The sequence below is a fragment of the Misgurnus anguillicaudatus genome, chromosome 20 (assembly GCF_027580225.2).
Source record: "Misgurnus anguillicaudatus chromosome 20, ASM2758022v2, whole genome shotgun sequence".
In the NCBI taxonomy this organism is placed as follows: Eukaryota; Metazoa; Chordata; class Actinopteri; order Cypriniformes; family Cobitidae; genus Misgurnus; species Misgurnus anguillicaudatus.
Window position 1 is genome coordinate 15,005,763 of NC_073356.2, and position 27,003 is coordinate 15,032,765.

At 39.3% G+C, this 27,003-nt stretch overlaps 1 protein-coding gene and 1 long non-coding RNA gene across 4 annotated transcripts in view; one reads left to right on the forward strand and one right to left on the reverse strand.

Moving 5' to 3' along the window:
- Window positions 1–27,003, forward strand: part of LOC141351440 (perforin-1-like) — a 100,416-nt gene that overhangs the window by 65,772 nt on the left and 7,641 nt on the right. The window lies entirely within an intron of this gene.
- On the reverse strand, window positions 80–25,401 carry LOC141351445 (uncharacterized). 3 transcript variants are annotated; one of them, XR_012359700.1, is made up of 5 exons: window positions 25,306–25,401; window positions 17,852–17,868; window positions 17,724–17,741; window positions 15,865–16,051; window positions 80–186 (listed from the first exon to the last, which is right to left on the reverse strand). It is a non-coding gene; the product is annotated as an uncharacterized lncRNA (long non-coding RNA). The 3 variants fall into 3 exon arrangements; XR_012359701.1 differs by lacking the exon at window positions 80–186 and adding an exon at window positions 18,489–18,534 and having other exon boundaries at window positions 15,743–16,051; XR_012359699.1 differs by lacking the exon at window positions 80–186 and having other exon boundaries at window positions 15,743–16,051.

Below are 27,003 nucleotides of genomic sequence, written 5' to 3' on the forward strand. Positions count from 1 at the left end.
ACATTTAAGTGAGGGGAAGATAAAATGATCTCCAAAAGGCATAAAGTTAAACATGAAACACACATGATTACCACTGTATGTCCAGTGCTGGCATCGTCTGAAGTCCTTGCAAGGGCCGATGTCATGTTTCCATTTGTGTTAGGTCATCTGACAGAGGCAGGATCCAGACTGCAGCTCACATAATTGCTAGTAGAAATAGAAAAGCAAATTGAGAAAATTTGTATGACTGCTGTTCATAGCTTTTTAGGTAGTGGATAGTTGTGATTATTAAGTTATTTATAACCTGAGGCAAAGGTAAGGTAATGCAATTATGTGTATGCTAGACTTAGAGCTGTTGCGTTTGGTCGATAGACTCCGCGGTGTCAATTTCAACGTCGATAATTAGTCAAAATAAATATTGTGTCATCATGACAAAAATATAGCCTTTTCCCCTTTGACATGGCAGATTTAACATTCACAATGAGAAATATTTGCAAACTGGACTGAAGAAGAAATCAGGGGGCTAGTCACTATCAGCTATGAACATTCACCAGCATAACAAAACAGCGGATGGGTTGGCGTGTAACGCAGTGCTTCCCAATCCTGGTCCTCGAGCACCCCCTCCCAAAAACTTATATAAAACACCTGATTTAAGTTATCAGCCTCCTTCCAAAATGGTAAACATGTCTCCCTAACAAGCTGATGAGTTAAATAAGGAGACATCTGAAACTTTTTGGGAGGGGAGGCTCGAGGACCAGGATTGGGAAGCACTGGTGTAACGCACTCCTTTATGATCTTATCATAAAAAATAAAAAAAACGTGTGGTTTCTCGAGAGAGAAATCACGGATAAGCAAACTACAGATGCTACAAAAAAAAAACTGCCAAGTGCAAGACTTTCTGCTTTGCTACTGTTCGGACGCTTTTACTTGCGCTCTGTGCTTTGCGCTTTTGCTTTTTCGCTTTTATCTTTTGATTCAACTACCAGCAGTTCAGCACAGTGCTCAAACTAAACAATTGGGCTCTCAAACTAAAACTACAAATTCCTGGAACTATATTGATATTTGGAATATTCAACAACTTGGGGTTTCTATCATAGCAGTCTACCAGTCTGCTATTGCCGGCAGCTGACAATCCTAAAACAGGACAACACAGCTGCCCACACTCAAACAGAAGAAAAGAAGAAAAAATGCCTTCTTTTGGATCTCAATCCACCTGCTGCTCAAACTGCCACAGACTTTTACAAAAGATTGCGGTTCTCGAAACAAAGTTACTTGTGGCGCTGCCGACCCTGCCAGAACATACAGCGGAGTTTCATCGTGGTCCTTCTCAACATAAAGCTGGTGAGTCCTGTGAACCTAATGCTTATAAACAGGTCCTAGTGAGCTCAGAGAAACCTGAAGTAATTGAGGACACAAACCGATGGCATAAACAGGGTGCGAGACCCAAAAGTGCTCAAGACATTAGACTGTCACGAGTGTCACAAATTGCTGCATTAGCATCATCTACCCCAGATATGGGTACAACTCGAGTAGCCAATATTGGTATTCTACCACCCCCTGTACGGCTTGAAAATAGATTTGAAGCACTAATGAGTTTGGGTGAAGAATCCCCAAATGTTAATGGACACAGATCACATCAGTCAGTAGCTTACAGAGCTAACAGACGCTCAATATCATACAGGCAGCGGCGCTCCGCTCAGACAGCAGCCGAGCCAAACACGCTGATAGTGGGTGACAATATTATCAGAAACTTTGAAAGCAAGGCTACCCGTACATACTGTTTTCCTCGTGCAACGGTTTCTGATGTTAACAAGGAACTTGGCAACATTCTGATGAAACATAAGTCTGTCAGTCGGATTGTCATACATGTGGGAAAGAATGATATTCGGAAAGAGCAGTCTGAGCTCCTTAAGGTGGATTTCAATGAACTTTTTGAAACACTTGCAAGACTGAAAGTTAAATCTTTCATCAGTGGACCTCTCCCAGCCCGAGGAACAAATATGTTTTCACGGCTACTAAGTTTAAATTCATGGCTGCAAAAAACCTGCACCATGAGAGGACTGAATTACATTGACAATTTCAATATCTTCTGGAGCCAAAGGCAACTTTTTAACACAGATGGTATCCACCCAAACAAACTGGGTGCTAGGTTGCTTAAAGACAATATATTTTTCTCCATGCATCATCCATCAGCTGAGTGTGCCAGTCCACTACTGAACAGCGGAAATGACCACAGGATTTTACACCAGCACCTGGATGGACATTCAGAAGACAAGGATAAAACTCTGCAGTCACAACTACTGTTCACAGACACAGCTCAGGCTGAGCCCTGCCCACAGACCTCGCTACAGCTGGATTGTGAATCAACACCCAAGGACGTTTCTGTTGATAATGACCAGAGGAATGATAACACTCCCTCCCAGCCTTCAGGAACACCAGAATCACAGCTGATGTCGTCACACTCTCTCTCCCTCTCTCCAACATCACCACTTCTGGGCTTTTCAGAGAAAATGGAGAAACTGGTATCTGCTGGAACAAAGCTCTCCAACTCTATTGCTGCGAGTCCCCAAATATCAACCAAGAAACGGCGGGCTCCTCAACCACCAAAGCCTTCAGGCCCAGCCTGCCCTCCCCCTCCATCTGAGAGAGCACTCCGACCTCTGCCTCAACGTCAGGGACCACACCAGCCCTCATCTGCAAACAGCACTGGTAACTGATGTGTGTTGGGCTCCCGCTACGTCAGCAGTAACAATCATAAATATTTTAAGAACAAGCGGGTGCCCGATGTCCCTTTAGCTTTCCCTATCTCTGTCCTGACATGTGATAGAAAGATGAAGGCCGTCTTCAGCCGCACAGCAATTCTATCTAATCTACTGCCTATTATACGTCATTCTGAGATTGATACAGTGCCAAAACCAGTTACTGTTAAGTTAGCACTTCTGAACATCCGTTCACTAAAGAACAAATCCTTTTTAGTTAATGATCTTATCACCACTAACAACCTGGACTTTATGTTTCTAAATGAAACTTGGTTAGATGACAGCTGCAGTGCTACAGTCCTCAATGAATCAGCCCCACCCAACTTTACCTTTATAAATGTCTGTAGAGCTATTAGAAGAGGTGGAGGAATAGCTGCTTTATTCAAAGATGCCTTTCAATGCAAGCAAGTGTTACTTGGTGATTACCAGTCTTTTGAATATTTGTGTATTGCTTTAAAAGGTACACCACGCATTCTGTTTACAATTATTTATAGACCTCCCAAATACACCTCAGCATTTGTTGATGAATTCACAGAACTTTTATCAACAATTTCCTCTGAATTTGATTATTTTGTTATTGCTGGAGATTTTAATATTCATATAGACAATGCAGAAAAAAATGCTGCAATTGAACTGTTAAATGTTTTAAACACCTTTGATCTGACCCAGCACGTGCAAGGTCCTACACACAATCGGGGACACACTCTTGATCTGCTCATTAGCAAGGGTCTAAACATTTCATCCACTGTAATCAAGGATGAAGCCCTATCTGACCATTTCTGTGTTTACTTTGATTTATTGATCTGTCCTGCCACTGATGCTAGATCTGTCTGTGTTAAAAAAAGGTTCATAAATGAGAACACCAGTGAGGTATTTATGAATGCTATATCAATGTTGCCAAACATATCGGCAGACTCTGTTGATGTTCTCCTTGAAAACTTTAACATAAAAGTTAAAGATGCCATTGATGGTATAGCTCCAGTAAAGGTCAAGGTGATCACTGGCAGACGTAAAGCACCCTGGAGAAACACAACAGCAGTACAGCACATGAAAAGAACATGCAGAAAAGCTGAACGTATGTGGCGGAAAACAAAACTTGAAGTACATTATAGCATCTATAAAGACAGTCTTCGTGCTTTCAATGTAGAACTAGGCACAGCTAGACAGACCTTCTTTTCAAACATTATAAACAAAAACATAAACAACACTCGCACTCTTTTTGCTACTGTAGAGAGACTAACAAACCCCCCAAATCAAGTTCCTAGTGAAATGCTCTCTGACAACAAATGCAATGAGTTTGCAACCTTTTTCTCTGAGAAGATCAGTAATATCAGAATGGCGATCAATACGGCCTCATATTGTACTGTGATCAGTCAGATATCATTGCAACAACCTCAGAAATTAGCCATTCTCTCAGAATTTGAAATAATTGATATAAAAACCTTGGAAGAAACAGTACAACATCTTAAAGCATCAACTAGCAGCCTTGACACACTCCCCACATCTTTTCTCAAAAAGGTACTTAACTGCTTAGAAACTGACCTCTTAAAAATAGTAAATACCTCTCTGATCACAGGCACCTTTCCAGAGTCATTAAAAACAGCAGTTGTTAAGCCTCTCCTAAAAAAGAGTAACCTAGACAAAACCATACTTAGCAACTACAGACCAATCTCAAATCTTCCGTTTATAGGCAAGATCATTGAAAAGGTGGTTTTTAATCAGCTGAACAAATTCTTAAACTCAAATGGCTATCTGGACAATTTTCAATCTGGTTTCCGTCAGCATCACAGCACAGAGACAGTGCTCATAAAGATAATAAATGATATTCACTTAAACTCTGATTCAGGTAAAATATCAGTGCTGGTGCTACTAGATCTTAGTGCTGCCTTTGACACAGTAGATCACACCATACTCTTACATAGACTGGAAAACTGGGTAGGGCTCTCTGGGATGGTCCTCAAATGGTTTAAATCATACCTACAAGGAAAAGGTTACTATGTGAACATAGGTAACCATAAATCTGAGTGGACATCCATGACATGTGGAGTCCCACAGGGTTCAATTCTTGCACCGCTTCTGTTTAATTTGTATATGCTCCCACTTGGTCAAATAATGAAAAAGAACCAAATTGCTTACCACAGCTATGCAGATGACACCCAGATATACTTAACCCTGTCACCTAATGACTACAGCCCCATTGACTCTCTATGTAAATGCATTGATGAAATTAACTGTTGGATGCGTCAAAACTTCCCCCAGTTAAACAAAGGCAAAACTGAAGTCATTGTATTTGGAAATAAAGATGAAACTCTCAAAGTTAACACATACCTTGACTCTAGGGGTCTAAAGACACAAAATAAAGTCAGAAATCTTGGTGTAATTTTAGAGTCTGACCTTAATTTCAGTAGTCATGTGAAAGCAATAAGCAAATCAGCTTACTACCATCTCAGAAATATTGCCAGAATTAGCTGTTTTGTATCAAGACGGGACTTAGAGAAACTTGTTCATGCTTTCATCACCAGCAGGGTGGATTACTGCAATGGACTTCTTACGGGGATCCCCAAAAAGACCATTAGACAGCTGCAGCTCATACAAAACACTGCTGCCAGAATTCTGACCAGAACCAAAAAATCTGAGCACATTACTCCAGTCCTCTGGTCCTTACACTGGCTACCTGTTACATTTAGAATAGATTTTAAAGTATTGTTACTCGTTTATAAATCACTTCATGGCTTAGGACCCAAATACATGACAGATATGCTAACTGTATATAAACCTAACAGATTACTCAGATCATTAGGATCAGGTCAGTTAGAAATCCCAAGGGTTCACTCAAAACAAGGTGCGTCAGCATTTAGTTATTATGCCACCTCTAGCTGGAATCAGCTTCCAGAAGAGATCAGATGTGCTTCAACACTAAACACTTTTAAATCTAGATTAAAAACACATCTGTTTAACTCTGCATTTACTGAATGAGCACTGTGCTGCTTCACACTGACTGCACTTTTAACTCAAGTCACTTTTACTTCTGTTTTATTCTCTTTTTAACATTTTAAAGTGTTTTTATTAAAATCACATTTATTTTCTTTAATTGTTATTCTAAATTCTCATGTATCTTTGTTTTTATTGTGATTTTATTGTGTATCTATTATTTTTACATTTTTTTTTCTCTTTTATATATTGTTTTCTCATTTCTATGTAAAGCACTTTGAATGACCTCTGTGTATGAAATGTGCTATACAAATAAACTTGCCTTGCCTTGCCTTGCCTTGCCTAAATATGTCATGTCTTTATGGCATGCGTGCAGGGATGGGCAGTATTTCAAATACATGTATTTAAAATACTTATTTGAAATACAAAATAGTATTTTGTATTTTGTATTTTAAAGCCTTTGAAAAAAATGAAATGTAATTTGTATTTAAATACATTTAAGATGAGTATTTTTGTATTTTTAAAATACTCAAAATACTTTGAGACCAGAGTTCAGGTAAGCAAATATATCTGTGCAGCTTTTAGTGGGCAATAATTGAAATGTTGGAGTTGGGAAAAAAGCAAGGGCGATTTAATTATTGGGTGTGATTGTGATTTGTGTTATAACTGTCGCGAAAGGAAATTCAAATTCACACTTGCACATTGCACGACTGAGACAGAGTGTGGTACGCTGACAAATAGGCCTACACTTTTGACTTAAAGGAAAACCACAATTTTTTAATATTTCACTATGTTCTTACCTCAACTTAGACAAATTAATACATAACTATCTATTTTCAATGCATGGACCTCAGCGCACAGTAACATCTTAACAGGAGTGATGATGTTACTGCACCAGAGGTTGAAGTGCTGCAAACTAAGTGCTCTTCCGCCATACAATATAGTTCTCATTTTTTATTCACTTAAAAATCACATTTTATTTTGTGCCACCATACTTACTCATGTAACCAAGGCCATTATCCTAATGGGCAACATGGGCGCAGCCCAGGGCCCCGAACACTAGGGGGCCTCCGAGACAATTCTATTTTGAGTTTTTAAAAACATTTTGATTGACGTAATTCTGCGTAAATGCTACCTAGAGCAGAGGCCCCCAACCACTGGATCGCAAGAATGTTCTGAAAAAATGTGTATAATAGCTACGTAATAGCTTATGGGATATTTTGTCCTGTAAGAGCCGACTTCAAATAACATCGATAATTTCCACTCTTGTACAAGGCCGCGGTCTCTCTCTCTCTCTCTCTCTCTCTCTCTCTCTCTCTCTCTCTCTCTCTCTCAGCGCATCGGCAATTAGAGTTTGAGTATACAGTACTTCTAAAATACAGAGGTATTATTTATGAATCATTTGCGAATGTACCTCGCAAATCATGTATACGTGAAGACGTTCAACCTTGTAACATCGCAAATGACTGAAAAGTAATTTCAGAATTATCCAGATCAAACCATGATCAAAATAAACTCTTTAACTGCAGTAATAATATTTTAACGAGTACACTTTTAACGTAGGTTTAGGAACCTAAACAGTCCTGTGTCAATCATCATTAAAATCATATCGTAAACGGGAGTATGTGCCTCCGCGCCCGCCCGGCCGCAATTCTTCTGGCATCACTCAAACTTGGGGCTCGAACCTGACCTAAGGTCGAGCTGCCTTCAAAAACAGCAAGCCAAGTTGTTTACTGTTAATTATTATGACTAAATAGGCAGGGAATCTCGTGAAACAATGAAAGTAAAACAATCCGCCAAAATATGATTTAACTTGATTTTGATGATTTAGTCGAGGAATTCTCTTTAAAGAAGAGCAGAAAGAAGCACTTTTAGTTGCTTAATAAATGTTATCTTCTGTGCTGTTCTGATTGTAAAATTATTACTTGATAATATTGTTTAATTTGTTTAAATAATTTTAGCCTACTTTTTAGAGCCCTGCATTTCAGCCCGAGCCCGACGGGGTCCGACCTGTTTACGGGTCGGGTTTCGGGCCAATTTTAACGTCACTGCTGATATGCGGGCCGGACCTCGGGCTTATTTTGGCTTCTCCATCTTTTTATATTTTTCAATTAATTAAAATAACCTTTTGACAGACATTGATGATTGCAAAACAACAACCGAAGACGTTTAACCTATCGAGTCCGCTACGCACAGCCATACATTTACAATGCAGCTGTTGCTTATTTAAAAGCAGGACCTTCAGCCCACCAGGAACAATTATAAATTGAGTACTAGATTAAAACCTTGGATACTGTACATAATCTATGCAGACAGCATCCAAGACATAATCTATTAAAGACTTCTCCCTGTATTAATTTCGTGTAAGAAGGCTGTGTCTTTATTTCTTGTTTGTGTATGGATCAACTTTTTCATTAGTTTAACTGTTGGATGAATACATGAATAGCCATGTTCTGTGGTAAGTCCTTACATTTAAAAAAAATGTATATGCAAAAGCGAAGTTGTAAGATAAGGCAACAATCATGTTTATTCTGTTTCATGTTTATTTCATTTCGTTTTGTATAGCCCTTTTTATTTTTTTATTTCTGCACCCGTTGCAACTGCGAGCAGCAGAGCAACCTGCCTTTGCTTTTTAAAAATAGTGTGTGTTGATGATAAACGTTTAAACTAACATTGTGATATGCTGAAAATATTTATTTTAAATAGTTGTTATTATAGGCAAGTGAAGTGTTGATTTGAGAGGCTCAATTCATCATACATGTCGTCAACTTGCTGTTGGCCGCTAACCACTTGTTTATCATAAAAACTTTAACAAACAAAAACTGCTCTAAAATGTACACTGAAAAAACGAACTTTTTAGTGTAGTAATATTTATTAGATTAACTCTCATAATTTCTACATAATAATATTAACATTTATTGAGAACTAGATTTTCCTAAGTAAAATGATGATAAATACACAATTAATTCATATTAAAAAAATGAACTGTGTGGGAATAGTAAGTCTTATTAGATATTTTCTTGTATTATTTAACTGTTTTATAGTAACTGCACATAATCCTAAAATAATTAAGTAAATTTTAATCAAAAACTTTAGCAGATGCATACATTACATTAAAAATAGGCAATATGTAAAATGAACAGGTATAAATATATGCAAAAACCTACAGACAGGATGAATACCTAGCTTATATGAGAGACGAAGCTTGATATTATAAATATGACAGGTGCTATGATGTGATGATCATGAAGTCTGTTTTAAGGTCTTGACGCCCTTTACTTACTATTAGACCTTAACATTTGCGTCTCTTTCTCGTCTTTCCGATCAAATATGTTTGTATAAGCAAATGGCGCGTCAAACTACATCGCTCCAGCAGCGCACGTGTCACTGATATAAACGCGAGTTTTGTCTTAGCTTGCTTAAAGTTAAAACATTACAACTATTAGCATTATGTTTGAGAAGAACCTTTTATTAGGCGTCGCAGCTCCTTGCGTGTGCCTAGAGACCTCTGCACTCGAGAGACCGGCCGGCTGCTGCACGTCACGAGCACAGACAGAGAGAGGGAGAGAGAGCAAGAGTGAGAGAGAGAGAAAGAGAGAGAGAGCGAGCGAGAGTCTCGCTGCAAAAAATTACAGAAATAACTCGTTTATTTTTTATGAGTGAATTATTTTACTTGTTTCTCCGTCACACTAAGTCTAACAAGCGTGAGGGCAGCGTTAGCCACGCCCACTTATTTGCATTCCGCGGAATAGACGGATTAGAAAAATCTGTTACGTCTGACATTTTATTCCGCGGTAACGGAATATACCGTCATACCACCCAGCCCTAGTTTAAGCTCTTATATATTGATGTTGTTTTGTTGTAAATAATAATTTTGTGAAGTCACCGTTTATGTGATCAGTGTTTCTTTACATTGCTTTACATTGCTGCCACAGCCAGTACGGATAAACTCCTGATACTGGGTGACTTCAACGCCAGAGTTGGAAGTGACCATCAATCATGGAATGGAGTCATAGGTGCACATGGTATTGGAAAATGTAACAGTAACGGTCTTCTACTGCTGCAAACATGCGCTGAATTTGACCTACTTATCACCAACACGTTATTCCAATTACCAAAGCGCAAGAAAAATTCATGGATGCATCCTCGCTCACACCACTGGCACTTGATTGACTATGTCATCGTGAGGAGGAGTGACCGGCACGATGTTAGGGTGACCAAGGCAATGTGTGGTGCTGAATGTTGGACTGACCATCGTCTCATTATCTCCAAACTTAACATCCGGATTAAGCCTAGCAGACGCCCACAAGGACAAAGACATGTTAAGCGTCTTAACATCGCCCGCCTACAACATGAACACACCAGACTGGCCTTTGTTGACGCTTTAGAACATCATCTGGAGTCTCTAAGCTTCGAGCATATAGATGCTGAGGCAGACTGGACTGCTCTCAAGACCGTGCTGCATTCTACAGCCCTTGAATCACTTGGTGTTCCATTACGTACAAACCAGGACTGGTTCGATGAGAACGATGCAGATATCCGAGCACTCCTTGACGAAAAACATCGCCTGCATAAATTATATCTGAATGACAGCAGCTCAAGTGCGAAGAAAACTGCCTTCCTTAACATTCGCAGGACTGTTCAGCAGAAACTTAGAGTCATGCAAGATGCCTGGTTGTGCACAAAAGCTGAGGAGATTCAATCCTATGCTGACAGTAACAACACCAAGTGCCTCTATAATGCACTCAAGCAGGTCTATGGCCCGCAACACTCAGGAACTTCACCTCTCCTGAACCTAGATGGAACAACACTCCTTACGGAGAAGGACAAAATACTCGAAAGGTGGGTCGAACACTACAGTGCGGTCCTAAATCGGCCATCATCCATAAATGAGGAGGCAATTGCGAGATTGCCGCAAGTTGAAATAAACCAGTCCTTGGCAGTTCTACCAACCACTGAGGAAACATGTAATGCCATAACACTTCTCTCATCAGGCAAAGCTCCTGGGTCTGATGGCATTCCAGCAGAAATCTACAAGGCTGGAGGGCCTCGTTTAGTCGAGAAACTGACCGAGCTCTTCCAGACCATGTGGAAGTTAGAAGCAGTTCCCAAGGAGTTCAAGGATACTACTATAATCAATCTATATAAAAGAAAAGGCAATCGGCAGGACTGCGACAACCACAGAGGCATCTCCATACTATCAGTCGCTGGCAAAATCTTGGCGAGAATTCTTCTGAACCGCCTAACTGTTCATCTAGACCAGGATCTGCTACCCGAGAGTCAGTGTGGTTTCAGAAAAGACAGAGGAACCACTGACATGGTGTTTATTGCTCGGCAGTTACAGGAAAAATGCCAAGAACAAAATGTTGATCTATATATGGCCTTCGTTGATCTAACAAAAGCATTCGACACAGTCAGCCGGGAGGGCCTATGGAAAATCATGGCCAAGTATGGTTGTCCAGATAAGTTTATTGGCATTGTGCGTAATCTCCATGAGGGCATGATGGCCAGTATCAGAGAGCAGCAAGAACATTCTGATCCGTTCCCAATCACAAATGGGGTGAAGCAAGGCTGCGTCTTAGCGCCAACGCTGTTCAGCATGGTGTTTTCTGCCATGCTGCAAGACTCATTCCAGAATTACAACACTGGGATCAAATTCATCTACCGTTTTGACGGTGGGCTTTTCAATCTGCGGAGGTTGCAAGCCAAAACTAGAGTGGAGGAAGTCACTGTTCGAGAACTTCTGTTTGCTGATGACTGTGCTTTGGCTGCTGGCTCAAATAAAGATCTACAGGACAGTATGGACCACCTCTCCTCAGCTTGCAACAACTTCGGCCTGACAATCAGCACAAAGAAGACGAAAGTCCTATACCAATCCGCTCCTGGGAAACCCTACACTGAGCCAACCATCCTTGTGAATGGGCAAAAGCTTTCAGCTGTTGACAAGTTTATATACCTTGGTAGTACACTGTCTCGTGCTGTGCACATAGATGATGAAGTTAGCATCAGGACTGTCAAGGCCAGCGCTGCCTTTGGACGTCTACGTGACTCGGTATGGGAAAGGACTGGCATCAAGCAGGAGACAAAACTCAAGGTCTATCGGGCTGTTGTCTTACCAACTCTCCTGTATGGGTGTGAAACTTGGACAGTCTACCAGCGTCATGCCAAAAAACTGAGCCAATTCCACTTAAGCTGTCTGAGGAAACTGCTGAGGATCAAGTGGCAGGATAAAATCCCTGACACGGAAGTCCTCAGCAAGGCAAATATCCCCAGCATTTACACCATGCTTGCGAAGGAACAGCTTAGATGGACTGGCCACGTCACCAGAATGCCCTACGTGAGACTTCCAAAACAAGTCTTCTTTGGCGAGTTGAAAAATGGCAAGCGAGCACAAGGTGGACCTAAAAAGCGCTACAAGGACACCCTTAAAGCTTCCATGAAGAGCTTTGGACTAGACCTGAAAAGCTGGGAATCCCTAGCACAGGATCGACCCGCCTGGAGAAGAAAAGTCCAGGACGGTGCAGTTCTCTGTGAGAGTAGGAGAAGCTCCTGTGCTATCTTGAAGAGGCAGCAGCGCAAATCTACCAAGAAAGTATATATGGCTGCACCACAAAGCTTAACATCCTCCCTGACCTGTCCAGTGTGCCATAGGGAATTCCAGGCCCGAATTGGCCTCTTCAGCCATCTGCGCACTCATCAAAACCTAACATAATGACAAATGTGCCATGGTCATCATCAACTTTGATGGACGAACAAGAAAAAAAAAAACATGAAACCTGTTCAGAACGTTGTATTGTAATTCCCTCCACAGTGCTGATAAAGCATGTCAGAAACACAGTTTGTGTGCGTTTCTGTTCAGAATCAAGTTTATTCAATGACTGACTTGTTGTCAGTCATGAATTTTGTGTAATGATGCTGTTTATAATACTAAAAATAACTAGGTCCATAGACATATGTTAAAGAAAATAACGAACAGAAAATACGATTTATTTTAATATTATTAGGACAGCAATGCTTCAATTTTCAAAAAAACCTAATAGACTATACCTAGACGATTAAAATAAATCTAACTTATAAATAAAATAATTAAGTAACATTTAATTAATTATTTAACATATGTTTTATCATACAATTTTGGGTAAATTTTATTTGATTTTAGTAGGTAAGTTTTACTTATAAAAAAGCAGTACATTTTAATAAAAAAAAGTTCGTGCAAATTGTTACGAGGATTTTTTAAAGTAAATTTTACAAGTTGTTTTTTTCAGTGTAAATAAAAAAGAAATATAACTATTTTCCCATTTAAAACAAAACTGAACTGCTTTATTTGCTGCAAGAGTACAGCTGTACAAGCTGTGTAAGCAGTTATTTTTTGCTATTTCTGCGGATTTCTTTTGCAAAATCTATGCGGAATTTTGCAGAATGATTTAAAATGTTTTAAAACGATAGAGATCTCATTAACTTCTCCGCAGTAAGTTTTATTTCAAATTCAAGTTTTACATATTAAATAGACTATTAAAAAGTTTGTGCTGCTCTCATAAAAATCTCACAGCAGACAGCACAGACTTCTACTCACAAACATACGCAATGCAGTAACTATATCTGCGGACAAAGATTCCTATGGGGAGAATTAAAAAGTTCGGACTCGGGTCGGACTCGGGCTGAGAATTCTGGGATCTACTACTTTTGCGTCAACTTGATTTTAATAATTTAATTGAGGAATTATATTTAAAGAAGAACAGACAGAAGCACTTTTAGTTGTGAGTTGCATTTAATAAATGTTATTTTCTGGGCTGTTTCTGATTGTAAAATTATTACTTGATAATATTGTTTAATTTATTTAAATAATTTCAGCCTACTTTTGCGTCAACTTGATTTTAATGATTTAATTTAAGAATTCTCTTTAAAGAAGAGCAGAAAGAAGCACTTTTTTTGTAAGTTTTATTAAATAAATGTTATTTTCTGGGCTATTTCTGATTGTAAAATTATTTGATAATATTGCTTAATTTATTTAAATAATTTTAGCCATTTAATGTTGCACATACGCTGTAAAAAACAATATAAAAAATATAGACAGTGCATCGTTTTTGCATCCCTTTTTTTAGTAAGTTTTACTAAAAAAAATTACGCAATGGGGCACTTAGTAAATCCAGCCTTTATTTTTTTCAGTGTATATTGGGGGGCCCCAAACCAGCGTTAGCCCAGGGCCTCACAAAGGCTTAACCCGGCACTGCATGTAACTACTCATGTAACAGTCTTTGAATGGGGAAAACATGGAAGTGTTTGGTGGCTTTTAAATTCTTCCCTGTTTAGATCCTAAGGAATGAATGGGACTAGGCTAAGTGCTAACACATTCATGACACGCTGTGCAAAGAAGTGCACATATTGAAAAAAGATAGGCATGTATTAATTCATCTAAGTTGAGGTAAGAACATAGTAAAATATTGAAAAACTGGTGTTTTCCTTTAAAGGCCCTTTCACACGTGAAACGGCAATTGGTGAAATCAGCACACAGTTGCTGATTTCTTTTTAGCTTTGTGCAGTTGAAGCCTTGTTTACATTTTTGCAATTCGCATGGCGCTACTCTAAGGCTTGAACCCAGGGGCGTTGCACAAGATCTTGGGCCCTATGCATAGGCAGTCCTGATGGGCCTCCATGCCCCACCCCATAATATATTTTAGACTTTTCAAGGGCCCTCTCTTCCTTTGGGGCCCTGGTAATCAGTACTGGTTTTACCCCCAGTCTGACGCCCCTGCTTGAACCTGCGGGCTCCTCAGTACTACAAGACTTTTAGGCTTGACGTGCTCTCTGTTGTATAATTCTGTAAATGACAGAGGGCGACTCTTGAGTAATTGTTCTCAAAACCATCAAAAAGCAGCGATGAGAGAAAGTAGTTTGCCGAATAATTTGTCAAACACTCATCTCGTGAGAAGTAAATACGTGGATTTCTTCACATATAAACTGTTTAGGTTGTGGGTCGACAACACATGAAAAAGTTTTTACTTTACTTGAATGGGTGTTCATAAGGCTGACATGACACGTGTCATGAATATGAAGGAGATTTTATGGACGTTTATGACAACTGTCATTAAGTGTCATTTTTTTCAATTTTGTAATTTTTATTGCAAAGATGACATTGTTTGAGATGTCTTTGTTATGACAACTTGACATTAACCCATACATCATAACTTGTCATGACAACTTGACATTAACCAAGACAACATAACTGACCACTTTTTACCAGTTTAATGACAAATTTAATTTGTCATTAAAATGCCATTAAGTGTTAATACTCTGTTAAATAGTTTTATAACAGCATCATGAATATTCTTTAGTTCATAATGTTTATTTGACCGAGTATTAATAATATTTGACATAGTATTAACACTTAATGACATTTAAATGACAGTTTAATGTAATGTTAACCCACAAAGTTAGGTAGTTTCTTAAGTTTGATAATTATTGTTTATGACAGATTTATAACAAGTTTTGTTGTATTGGTGTATGTCAAGTTGTCATAACAATATCTCAAACAATATCATCTTTGCATTAAAAATTACATTATTGAGTAAATGACACTTAATGGCAGTTGTCATAAATGTGCATAAAATCTTTTTCATGTTCATGACAAGGGTCATGTCATGATTATGAAGGTGTCATGTCAGTCTTATGCACACCCCTTCAAGTAAAGTGTTACCAAGTTTTTTTCTAGTTTTTTGTTTCCTACAGGGCAGGGGAAAGCAAGAGGTACGTAAAATAAAATGAAAGTTTCTAAGCAGTTGCACACATCTAAATGCTTTTTGGCATTCAGAAATAGACCCAGATAGATTTCAGCCTAATAGGGATACTTGCACTGAATCACCATGTTCGCATGTATTTTCTGTATTTTCAAAATACAAAATACTGTATTTCTATTTAAATAAATTTTTCCTCGCAGTATTTTGTATTTGTATTTAAATACATTTTTCGACACAGTATTTTGTATTTGTATTTGAAATACATTTCCATGTATTTATGCCAATCTCTGCATGTGTGTGAAAGCACAAACAAATTCAAAAAACTATTGGAAGCGTGAATTAACCAAAATCAAATAATCCCGAACAACTCCCGGATGTGTTCTCTGTATTTTTTCCATAATATGTATGTGAAAAGGGCTACAGACATTAACCATTCATTGAAAGCAAGTTGTCCATTGAACCTTAAATGTCCTTGTCAGTATCGGGAAAGCGGTCCTGAAACAAATATCCTCGTCGTAAGAGATCCATGGCGTATTGTCTCGACTAAACATATGGAGTCCTTCTTTAGGATCTCTGACTGCCGCACTCTTATGTTGTTCACCTGGCGTGTAACACCACAACCCAAATTGTCTTCATTATCCCAGGCACCTGCACAGAAACATTGAGAACACAAGCTCCAGGGAAGCAGTGAGTGTGCGTCTTACCTACACCTGATGTAGCGTGTAAATGCCGGGCGATGGAGGCCCAACATAGCATCCGGTCTCATGAAGGGGGAGAAGCAGTTTTAAGTGGATATCTCAAAAGCCTGAGGCAATGTGGGGGGGGTCAGAAGTGCTGGCTCGTGTCTTCCACTGTCGGTTTGCTGGCATTGGAGAGAATCTTATCTGGATAGGCCGCATCCTAGATGTACATGTCCTGCACAGAGAAACAGATGGCTTAAAGGTGGCATGTCCTTTCTCCGATAAAACTAATATGACAGTATGGTTAAGATCAAAAACACTTAGGGCCCTATCTTGCACCCAGCGCAATTGACTTTGTCAGTGACGCATGTATCATTTCGTATTTTGCACTGGCGCACAGCGGGTTTTTTCCTCCACAGACGCACGTCGGCAAACTAGGGAATGAACTTGCGCTCCCTGGGCGGTTCAGCGCAAAAAAGGAGGCGTGCTCCGGCGCAAACCATCTCTTATGCTATTTTGCAGTTTCAAAAAACAATTGCGCTACTAACCAAAAAAAACTAGTCTAAAGTCAGTGGCGCGTTGCGCGTAGTTCATTATGCTATTTTAAGGGCGCATGCTTGACCATAATGTATAGCGTGCACCACGCGCATTGCTTATCTAATCTTCACAGATGCAACAGTTATTTTTGCAAATCAAAAATTGTTACAATAAAAAATATGAATACATGAGATAAGGGAAATCATTAAATCATAAATTGTTACAATAAAAAATATGAACAGATGAGATAAGGGAAATCATTGTGGTGAGCATTGTGGTGATAGTTTTTATTTATGTTGTGTGAGAGCGTTAAATAATTATCATGCAAATAACGATTAAAATATTTTCATAAGTTTGTTGTGTGGCTGTATTACATTTATTTTATCTAAATAATAATTAAAATGTTTTCATAAGAAACCTTCATGTATGTGAACTTGATTTGTAAGTGTACTTTGGGGTTGGACCTTGCTTGCGTTTCTTGTGTCCGATTTCAAAGCCCCCAAACCCTTTCAGCAGTGAGGGTGGACGCAGCGATGTCCTCCTGTGTGCCCGGCGTGCCCGATTTATGCTGGCAAGCTTGGGATTCCCCCGTCTCCTGACATTGTAGTGCTTGGCGCAACTAATGAGACAATTGCGGCTATTCCTCTCACGCCTGTTTAACCGACGCTGATTTGGCCGGGTTTCTCCCATCCCCATACAAAACAACTTCTCTGTCTTTGACGGCTCTTACAAGAACGTGGGTCTCCTCGGCTGTGAACCGCTCCTGGCGTGCGCCTGTCAAATCCGTCATAATAATAGCAACCCGCCATTGAACTTGCGCCCTTGCGTTTAAAGGGAATGTTGGATAGCGTTCTGATTGGTTTATTTGAAATTACGCCCAAACCACACCTATGAATAATGAACCTATTTTAGACCAACCCCTTATTGATTTGCGCCCGGCGCTAGACTTATTTCTCCCGTTAGGAAAATAGTAACAGCGTCCCCAGATCCGCCCACAAAGTCACTTGCGCTTCGCACTTGCGTTTCAGATCGTTAAAATAGGCCCCTAGTGTTTAAAGTCAAATAATAAAAATGTCTGTAACAGCTGGTTAAAAACAACTTACAGCAAATGATGTTGTGATCTGTTTTGCAAAGACATAAAACATAACAACTGAATATTACAGATTTACATAAATGATGTCCAGTTACACCCACTAAAATGTCTTGAGGTGTCTGTCAGTGAAATACTTACACAGCAGTGCCAATGACCTGTTTACACACAAGAGAGGAAACATATATGAGGGAAATATTAGCTAAGGAAAAAGGCAAGAAATGTATTCAGTCATTTCCAGCCCTTGATGCGTTTAAAATCCACAGTATGGCAAATGACTATGATATGAAACACCTGTTCATTAAATCACTGTACATTTCATACATCTGACATACAATAACATAAATCTGATTGCACTGTGCATAACAAAATGGTTGTCAAAGAATCAGAACTAACTTACGTAATGTCAATGTAAACATCTCTTGTTTGTTTTTTTTAAATTCGCTGCCATTGTAAGCACTCAACTGTCATACAGATCATAATAATACACTTTATACAGTAACTAAAACTGCCAGAGGGGCATCATAAATAGACAAAAATCATATTATTCACACTCACTAAATGTGTTTAAAATTACAATTTACCTCAGATATGCAAGATATTTGCAAAAGCTTTTCTAACAAACGGGACAGAACAATTAACCATAATATTATGTTGATCATTTAAACATCAAACAAACACTCATTATGAAATTAAACAACCAAAATTACTATGTTATTGAACTCAATTATATAATCATCGATAACCATCCTCATATTTTTCCTAAAATTTAAATTACCTCAGAATACTTCCAACTGCTGTTCAGAAAAGCAATGGCCATCTGCCTATATTAAGTTCATTGTTTATATAGCAACAAAAACACAATACTGAACAAGTGAAAGGTATTTAGATTGATTTCAAGTACCATATTTGGTAACACTTTACAACAAGGGTGCACTAATAATCATGAACTCATCCCCAACCAATGCACAGACAATACTGAATTAATGTATTACTAATGATTATCTAAGCTATTCATTAGCTATTCATTAATGATTGCCTCATTAGCAACTAATGAAGAGTCTGTCTGATTAATATATTAGTTCATATATGAATTGTTATTAATTAAATATGTAATTGTGGATTAATTCCATCATCACTTCTTTTATGAACTACTAGTGTTAATTAATTTGTTAAAAACCACAATGAGCCAAAGCCTTATATTTCAACTTCCAGATAATACAAGTAAACTAATATGCATGAATACATTATTAATTACAGCATTAGTAGTGTGTTAATTAATACTATTACTAAATAATGAGTTAATAATGATGTGCCTCAACAAGTAAAGTCACAACATAATGATATATTTGCAAACCATTAGCTAATGATTTATTAATAATTAATGACCATCACTAGAGTTTATAAAAGCTATTTATTAAACACTGTTTCCAAAAACACATTTCCATAAAACACTACATTTAAACACAACATTAAAACATAAAAAATAATATAAAATGAAATAATACAAAAAGAAGACTGATCAAAATTAGACAACACGTTCAGATACCTCACAGTTATCCATATTAATCTGGCACCCGTGCTAATACATATCACAAATGTACATTTTTAAGTCAAACCATTTCAGTCTGTCAGTCGTACAAGTGAATGGTAACAAACTCTGATAGACAAAAAAAACATGCACAGACAAATCCAAATTAAATCCTGCGGCTCGGGACGACACGTAGATGTCCTAAGACACGAAACGATCGGTTTGTGTGAAAAACAAAACAGTATTTATATAATTTTTTTACCTCTATCCATTTTTACACTATCCAAAGCAACACGTGCATTCACTTCATCGTCTTACTCATCTAATGTTTAATGGCGGGTTGCGAAACAACTTTATAGGTGTATACCACCCCCTACTGTATCGGGTGCACGGCATGAAGGCGCTTATAACTATACGGGGCTCCCGATACAGTAGGTGGCAGTATGCACCTTTAAAGTTGTTTCGCAACCCGCCATTAAACATTAGATGAATAAGACGGTGATGTGAAAAATAAACAAAACGGTGATGTGAACGCACGTGTTGCTCTGGGGTTAGTGTTGTATTAGAGGTAAAAAATTATATAAATACTGTTCGGTTTTTCACACAAACTGATCGTTTAGCGTTCTTGGACATCGATGTGTCGTCACGAGCCGCAGGATTTAATTTGGATTTGTCTGTGGATGTTTTTTTTCTCTATCAGAGTTTGTTACCATCCAATTTTTACGACTGACAGACTAAAACGGTTGGACTTAAAAATGTACATTTGTGATATGTATTAGCACGGGTGCCAGATTAACACAGATATATGTGAGGTATCTGAACGTGTTGTCTAATTTTGATCAGTCTTCTTTTTGTATTATTTCATTTTATATTTTTTTTTATGTTTTAATGTTGTGTTTTAAAGGCACACCATGGAACTTTTTGGCCACCAGGGGGTGCTAGACATGTATTTTTCACGCCTAGCGCCCCTTGAGGCCACAAGCGCCGCATCACTGTCGCAAAGGAAAGGAACTGGCCAACCTTAAACTAAACTAAAAACTAAACATTTAAAACACTAAACGATCAACATTTTGAGACAACAGTGAGAAACGCAGTCATGTTACAACTTTCTGATGAGCAACTCGTCGTGGCAGAAGCCATTTCTCAATCTGAAGGTTGCAGCCTCCGGATGTCGTATTTCTAAGCTGCATACGTCATCAAGACTGTCTTATTTCAGAATTTTAACAATTATAAAGTTGACTATTATACTTAGTTAATCGTAAATTGTTGCAGTATGCTTATGACTTGCGAATGTAATGTTCAGTTTACCTTAATAAACGAGGCTTGATGACGTAGGTATGCAGCCTGCATATATGACCTCTGCTGCAGCCTTCCAATTGAGAAACGACCAGAAGTATTTGTAACGTATGCTCTTAAATGAAGTGAGTGAGAAGTGAATCCATGTGCAAAAGGTGTTTATTAGTAAAATCCCAAAAGGGCCAGCAAACCAAGTCCAAACAGGGTAAATCCAATACACGTAATCCAAATAACAGGCGAGGGGTCAAGGCAGGCAGAGACACAATCATACATCCAAACAAACAGGCGAAAGATCAAGGCAGGCGGCAAACAGGCGATAAATCCAATAAAACAGGCGTGGGTCAAAAACAGGCAGATACAGATACAGATACAAAAACAGGGTAGCAGGTAACAGATCAACAGGTAACGGGCTGGGCATACGAATGTAATATACAGCAGCTAACAGGTGAACAGGAAGTGACTTATATACAGAAACAAACAGGAAGTGTGAAGCGTGACATGGCATGATGAGTTTCAAAATAAAAGTCCAAACAGAGCAGAGAATCAAAATACAAGAACAAATAACAAAAATACACAAAATACAAGAAAATACAAGATAAAACCTTACAGAATCCCCCCTCTAAAGGGCGACTCCCGGAGCCCAACATACAAATAACAAAGTCCAAATAGAGGGTGGGGGGGCGGGCCAGGACCTCTTGGCAAGGCAGGGCAGTTCATAAGAGGTCCTGGGTCATGAGGCCAGGATGGTCCAGGGTCGTGGGACCAGCATGGTCCCGGATCATGAGGCAGATGTGGGCCCGGGTCATGGGGCAGGTGTGGGCCCGGGTCATGGGGCAGGCTAGGACCTGGGTCATGGGGCAGGCTAGGACCTGGGTCATGGGGCAGGCTAGGACCTGGGTCATGGGGCAGGCTAGGACCTGGGTCATGGGGCAGGCTAGGACCTGGGTCATGGGGCAGGCTAGGACCTGGGTCATGGGGCAGACATGGGGCTATATCATAGGGCAGGAATAGACCTTGAACACAAGGAAAGGAAAGGTCCGAGCACACTTCGGCCTCCGCCTTGGTGTCCTCTGCCTCCTTCCTGTGTCCGGGTACTACCCCCCCCTAAAAAAAAATTGGGAAAGCTTCCACAGTCCAAGGTGGCGATGTCCCAGATAGTGAATCAGATGAGTTCTTTGAGCCAGGTGAATCAGATGAGTCCTTTGATCCAGGTGAATCAGACGAGCCAAGTGAGCCAGACGAATCAGATGAATCAGGTGAGTGAGATGAATCAGATGAATCAGACGGGACAAGTGAGTCGGGCAGGACAGACGAATCAAGTGAGTCGGGCAGGACAGACGAATCAAGTGAGTCGGGCAGGACAGACGAATCAGATGAGTCGGGCAGGACAGACGAATCAGATGAGTCAGGCAGGACAGACGAATCAGGCAGGACAGACGAATCAGGTGAGTCAGGCGGATCAGATGAGTCAAACAGATCAGATGAATCGGGCAGATCAGATGAGTCAGGCAGATCAGATGAGTCGAGCAGATCAGATGAGTCGAGCAGATCAGATGAGTCGGGCAGATCAGATGAGTCGAGCAGATCAGATGAGTCGGGCAGATCAGATGAGTCGGGCAGATCAGATGAGTCGAGCAGATCAGATGAGTCGGGCAGATCAGATGAGTCGGGCAGATCAGATGAGTCGGGCAGATCAGATGAATCATAGGAGTCGATTGAATCAGAGCAGTTGGATGAATCAGATGAATCGAATGAGCCGGATGAATCGAATGAGTCGGATGAATCGGATGAGTTGGATGAATCGGATGAACCGGATGAATCGGATGAGTCGGATGAATCGGATGAACCGGATGAATCAGGCAGGTCAGATGAGTCCAGGGGTTCGGGTACAGGGCCTTGAGATACACAGGGGACAAACGAGCAGCAGGCAGACCAAACGCACCACAATGCAACGGCAAATTCATAAAGTACATAGTCTATGAGACATACCTCAGCGGTAGTTACAGGCATGGCGGCCATCATAACGGCAGGTGCAGGGTGAATATTAGCTCTCCTAAGTGCAGGTGTGGTGGTGATGATGGCCCTCTGAATAACAGGTGCTGGGATGACGGTGGTTTCCATATAAACAGGTGCAGGTGCAGACACAGACAGGATGGCGGCCATTTTGGGAACAGGCAGGGTGGCGGCCATTTTATGAACAGGCATGGTATTTTCAGTTTTGGGCAGAACTGGCAGATCATGGCGTGGTGTGTTATGTGCGCTCACCGGAGGTGTATCCCCAACACCCACAGTGAACGGTGAACCACATAACAACAGTGCAAAGTCAATGTACTCCTCAAGTGACCATAAATCCATGTCCCGTGGCATCCACAAACGTAAGTGTTCATCAAGGGCATTGTAAAACAGATTTTTGAGCGTGGTATCGTCAAAGTGTACTTGGTAACTTAAATCCAAAAAGTCCTGAACATAATCCTCAATGCGGCGGTGGTTCTGACGAAGTGCAAGCAGGGTGTAGACAGGTTTCATATTGCTGGTGGGAGATTACTGACCTTTGCTGGATTCCGGTGTGGGCTGTATATTCTGTAACGTATGCTCTTAAATGAAGTGAGTGAGAAGTGAATCCATGTGCAAAAGGTGTTTATTAGTAAAATCCCAAAAGGGCCAGCAACCAAGTCCAAACAGGGTAGATCCAATACACGTAATCCAAATAACAGGCGAGGGGTCAAGGCAGGCAGAGACACAATCATACATCCAAACAAACAGGCGAAAGATCAAGGCAGGCGGCAAACAGGCGATAAATCCAATAAAACAGGCGTGGGTCAAAAACAGGCAGATACAGATACAAAAACAGGGTAGCAGGTAACAGATCAACAGGTAACGGGCTGGGCATACGAATGTAATATACAGCAGCTAACAGGTGAACAGGAAGTGACTTATATACAGAAACAAACAGGAAGTGTGAAGCGTGACATGGCATGATGAGTTTCAAAATAAAAGTCCAAACAGAGCAGAGAATCAAAATACAAGAACAAATAACAAAAATACACAAAATACAAGAAAATACAAGACAAAACCTTACCGTATTTCCTTGCCTTTTTTGAAACACATATTGTTGCATCGTCTCTCTCTCTCCCTCGCCACCATGATTTTTCGCAATGGCGCTCGTTTTTCCTCTCTTTTGTGTGAAAATTGTCGCTCCAAATCCAATAAACCGATGTGTTTAGGGAAAGAGATTAGGTCTGCCGCTTTGTAATACGTCACGCGAGTGACAGCGGAACGCAGCAAATGAGGAAGAGAGAAGAGAGAAACGCTCGGCTCTGATTGGTGAATGAATAGGGTTTGGTTTTACACTGTGAGCAAGTTTGACTGCTGTAGCATCCTGGATTGTAATGTAAATACCATAGACACAGTAAAAGAAAGGTAAATACGTGAACACAGCTTCTGAATACAGGGAACTATATGCAAGATAATCGCCGTCATTTATAAAGAAGATCGCATTTATGTATGAATCAAGATCGTGAGTTTATATAAAAAAAATTGCCTTAAAGGGGAATCGAACCCGGGTCGCCCGTGTCACAAATACGTGAAACTAACACGGTGCCACAAAGTCATATAATAGAAATTGCACTCTACACTCCTTAAGTAGCCTCCAGCCAAATTCACATTAAAAACAAATTGTGTGGAGGAAGTGACGTAAGCCATAAAGCAGTCGAATTTTGTAGTTTTTTTGTGCTCTGGTTACTACCAGAAACCCTAAGTTTTAAAATACGAGTAAAAGTGATACAGACCCCGTCAGGCTATGGTAGACATGTCATTCAACCTATTTAAAGTCGATGTACTATCACAAGGGTTTTGAAGAATTATTATGAAGGTTAAAAAATTACATGGTGTCACTTTAATGTAGTGTGTTATGGAAATGTGTTTTTGGAAACAGTGTTTAATAAACAGCTTTTATAAACTCTAGTGATGGTCATTAATTATTAATTAATCATTAGCTAATGGTTTGCAAATATATCATTATGTTGTGACTTTACTTGTTGAGGCACATCATTATTAACTCATTATTTAGTAATTGTATTAATTAACACACCACTAATGCTGTAATCAACAATGCATTAATGCATACCAGTTTATCTGCATTATAAGGCTTTGGATCATTGTGGTAATTAACAAATTAATTAACACTATTAGTTCATAAAAGAAGTGATGATGGAATTAATCCACAATTACATATTTAATTAATAACAGTTCATATATGAACTAATATATTAATCAGACAGACTCTTCATTAGTCGCTAATGAGGCAATCATTAATGAATAGCTAATGAATAGCTTAGATAATCATTAGTAATACATTAATTCAGTTTTATCTTTGCATTAGTTAAGCACGAATTCATGATTATTAGTGCACCCTTATTGTAAAGTGTTACCCCACATTTTTGTCATAGCATAAAAAAAACTAACTTAAACGAGAAATGACATTTCTGTCCTCAATGTTAACATTACCTCTAGTTGGTCAGACTATACATAACAACAAGCTGACACGTATTGTTTTACAGAAACATTTTAGAACAACAAAAATTAATGGAAATTATAATCTCTATTAAATAATACACAAACATTTTAGCAAAAATAACTCAAATCGGAATAGCGCTGCTACTACAAATGTTACTATGACTTTATTTGCTGTGCTGTAGTAGACGGAGTGCCTTATATAAACTTTTAATAGTCACACACTTTTAATATAAGATTTTTGTCCAAAACTTACCTGAACCACGTACGTCTGCGAAGTCAGCTCCCGCACTTTTTTCCTTGTTCATGGCAAGACGAGACTGGAGTGGCTTCTCTGGGTAAAGGAATATATGAAGAGTTTGGTTCCAAAACGCAATAAATCCATTTTGACAAATTTCTGTAAAAACGTGTTTTCTATACCAAGAAAGTGACAAGATGAAAACCAGTATTTTCTGTTACAAACTTTCACATAGCATCTTTAGGTTATAAAAACATAAAAAATTCAAATCCATAACTTGATTTTCAAAGATTTATTATAAAAACTAATTATTTTTTCCACAAAATGCAATAAATCCATGACAGTTTTTTATTTCAAAATGCTATAAATCTATTAAATCAATGTATAAATGTGCATTCATCTTTACCATTTTATATTTATTTAGTTGACTAGTGGTATACAATGATTAAAAAATAAACATTAATGGCATTAACCAAAACACTTACTTTGTTATATTAAGAACACAATGTTTTAGCGAGAAGCTTGATGCTGTCTGGAGAGCCAGCAACCGAGTGCCTCTCGCGGAAATATTAGCTGTTGATGTCTTACGTTTCTTTCCCGTCACAGAAAACCATCACAGGTTTGGCAATGCTATTAAAGTATTATTTTGTTTTGTTTGTTGATCACGAAGTACAAAGTAGATGAGGAAAATTAGGATTCCGTGTACTCGGCGCGCCGCCATGTTTGTTTACATTGCGTGACTGGTGGTCTGTAATATCAGAAATGGATTTATTGCGTTCTGTAAAAAAGGGGGAGTGGCGTTTGTCGCATTTTGGGAAAAAAGGGAGAAAAGATGACAGAATATCACGGCGGGTATTGGATTTTGCGTAAAATTAATTATTTACTTTTAACTACTGACCTGATATAATACTGATTTTGGCAGTAACTCATTTTTTTCAAAAATGGCGTTTATCGCGTTTTGGAACCAAACTCTTCATATCGCAATCTGTTGGTTTGGCACGCTCATGACAATGCTTCATACCGGGGTTTTGCGTGTTCGAGTTGACGTGGAATTGTTTGGTTTTTAGGGGATCACAAAACAATGATACGTGTAAAACAAGCCAATAATCCCTTATTTTTCCTCACTTTCCCGAGTTGCCTTTTCTCTAACTTACTTGAGTATTAACGGCGGCTGGCAACCAGCGTATGTACATTACTGCCCCCTCCTGCTTCGGAATAATGGAACTTAGCAGCTGTGTGTCATTAAAAGCAAAGAAAGCGCTGCTATTTTATTTATTTTACTTGTATATTATATTAAAACATTTACATTTACTTAACGGATTCCATTTTTCTTCACTTATTATCACTTACTTAGTTCTTTTACATACTTGATACACCCATGATGTCGCCTTTGCTCTGGTGGGTTGCAAAGCGAGGAATAACTGGGCACGCACCAACAGAGAGAAGCGCGGCATCGGCCTCCGGTACAGTTGTCCGACTCAAAGCCGACGTAACAGACAAGCTTGATGAGTGGGAAATACCGTTGACTTGACTGAAGATTTGGCCGATGCCTGGCCGATACTTATTAGATGTTTCAGATAAGGAGGCCGACGTACGCTCTTGAGCCGACGTCGGGCAGACGTACGTGTGCTGTCTGGGAAGGATATAGCGTGCTATTTGTTGATCCTTTGTTATTTATAATGTCTCATGTATTTAAGACATATGCCATAGGCCAAT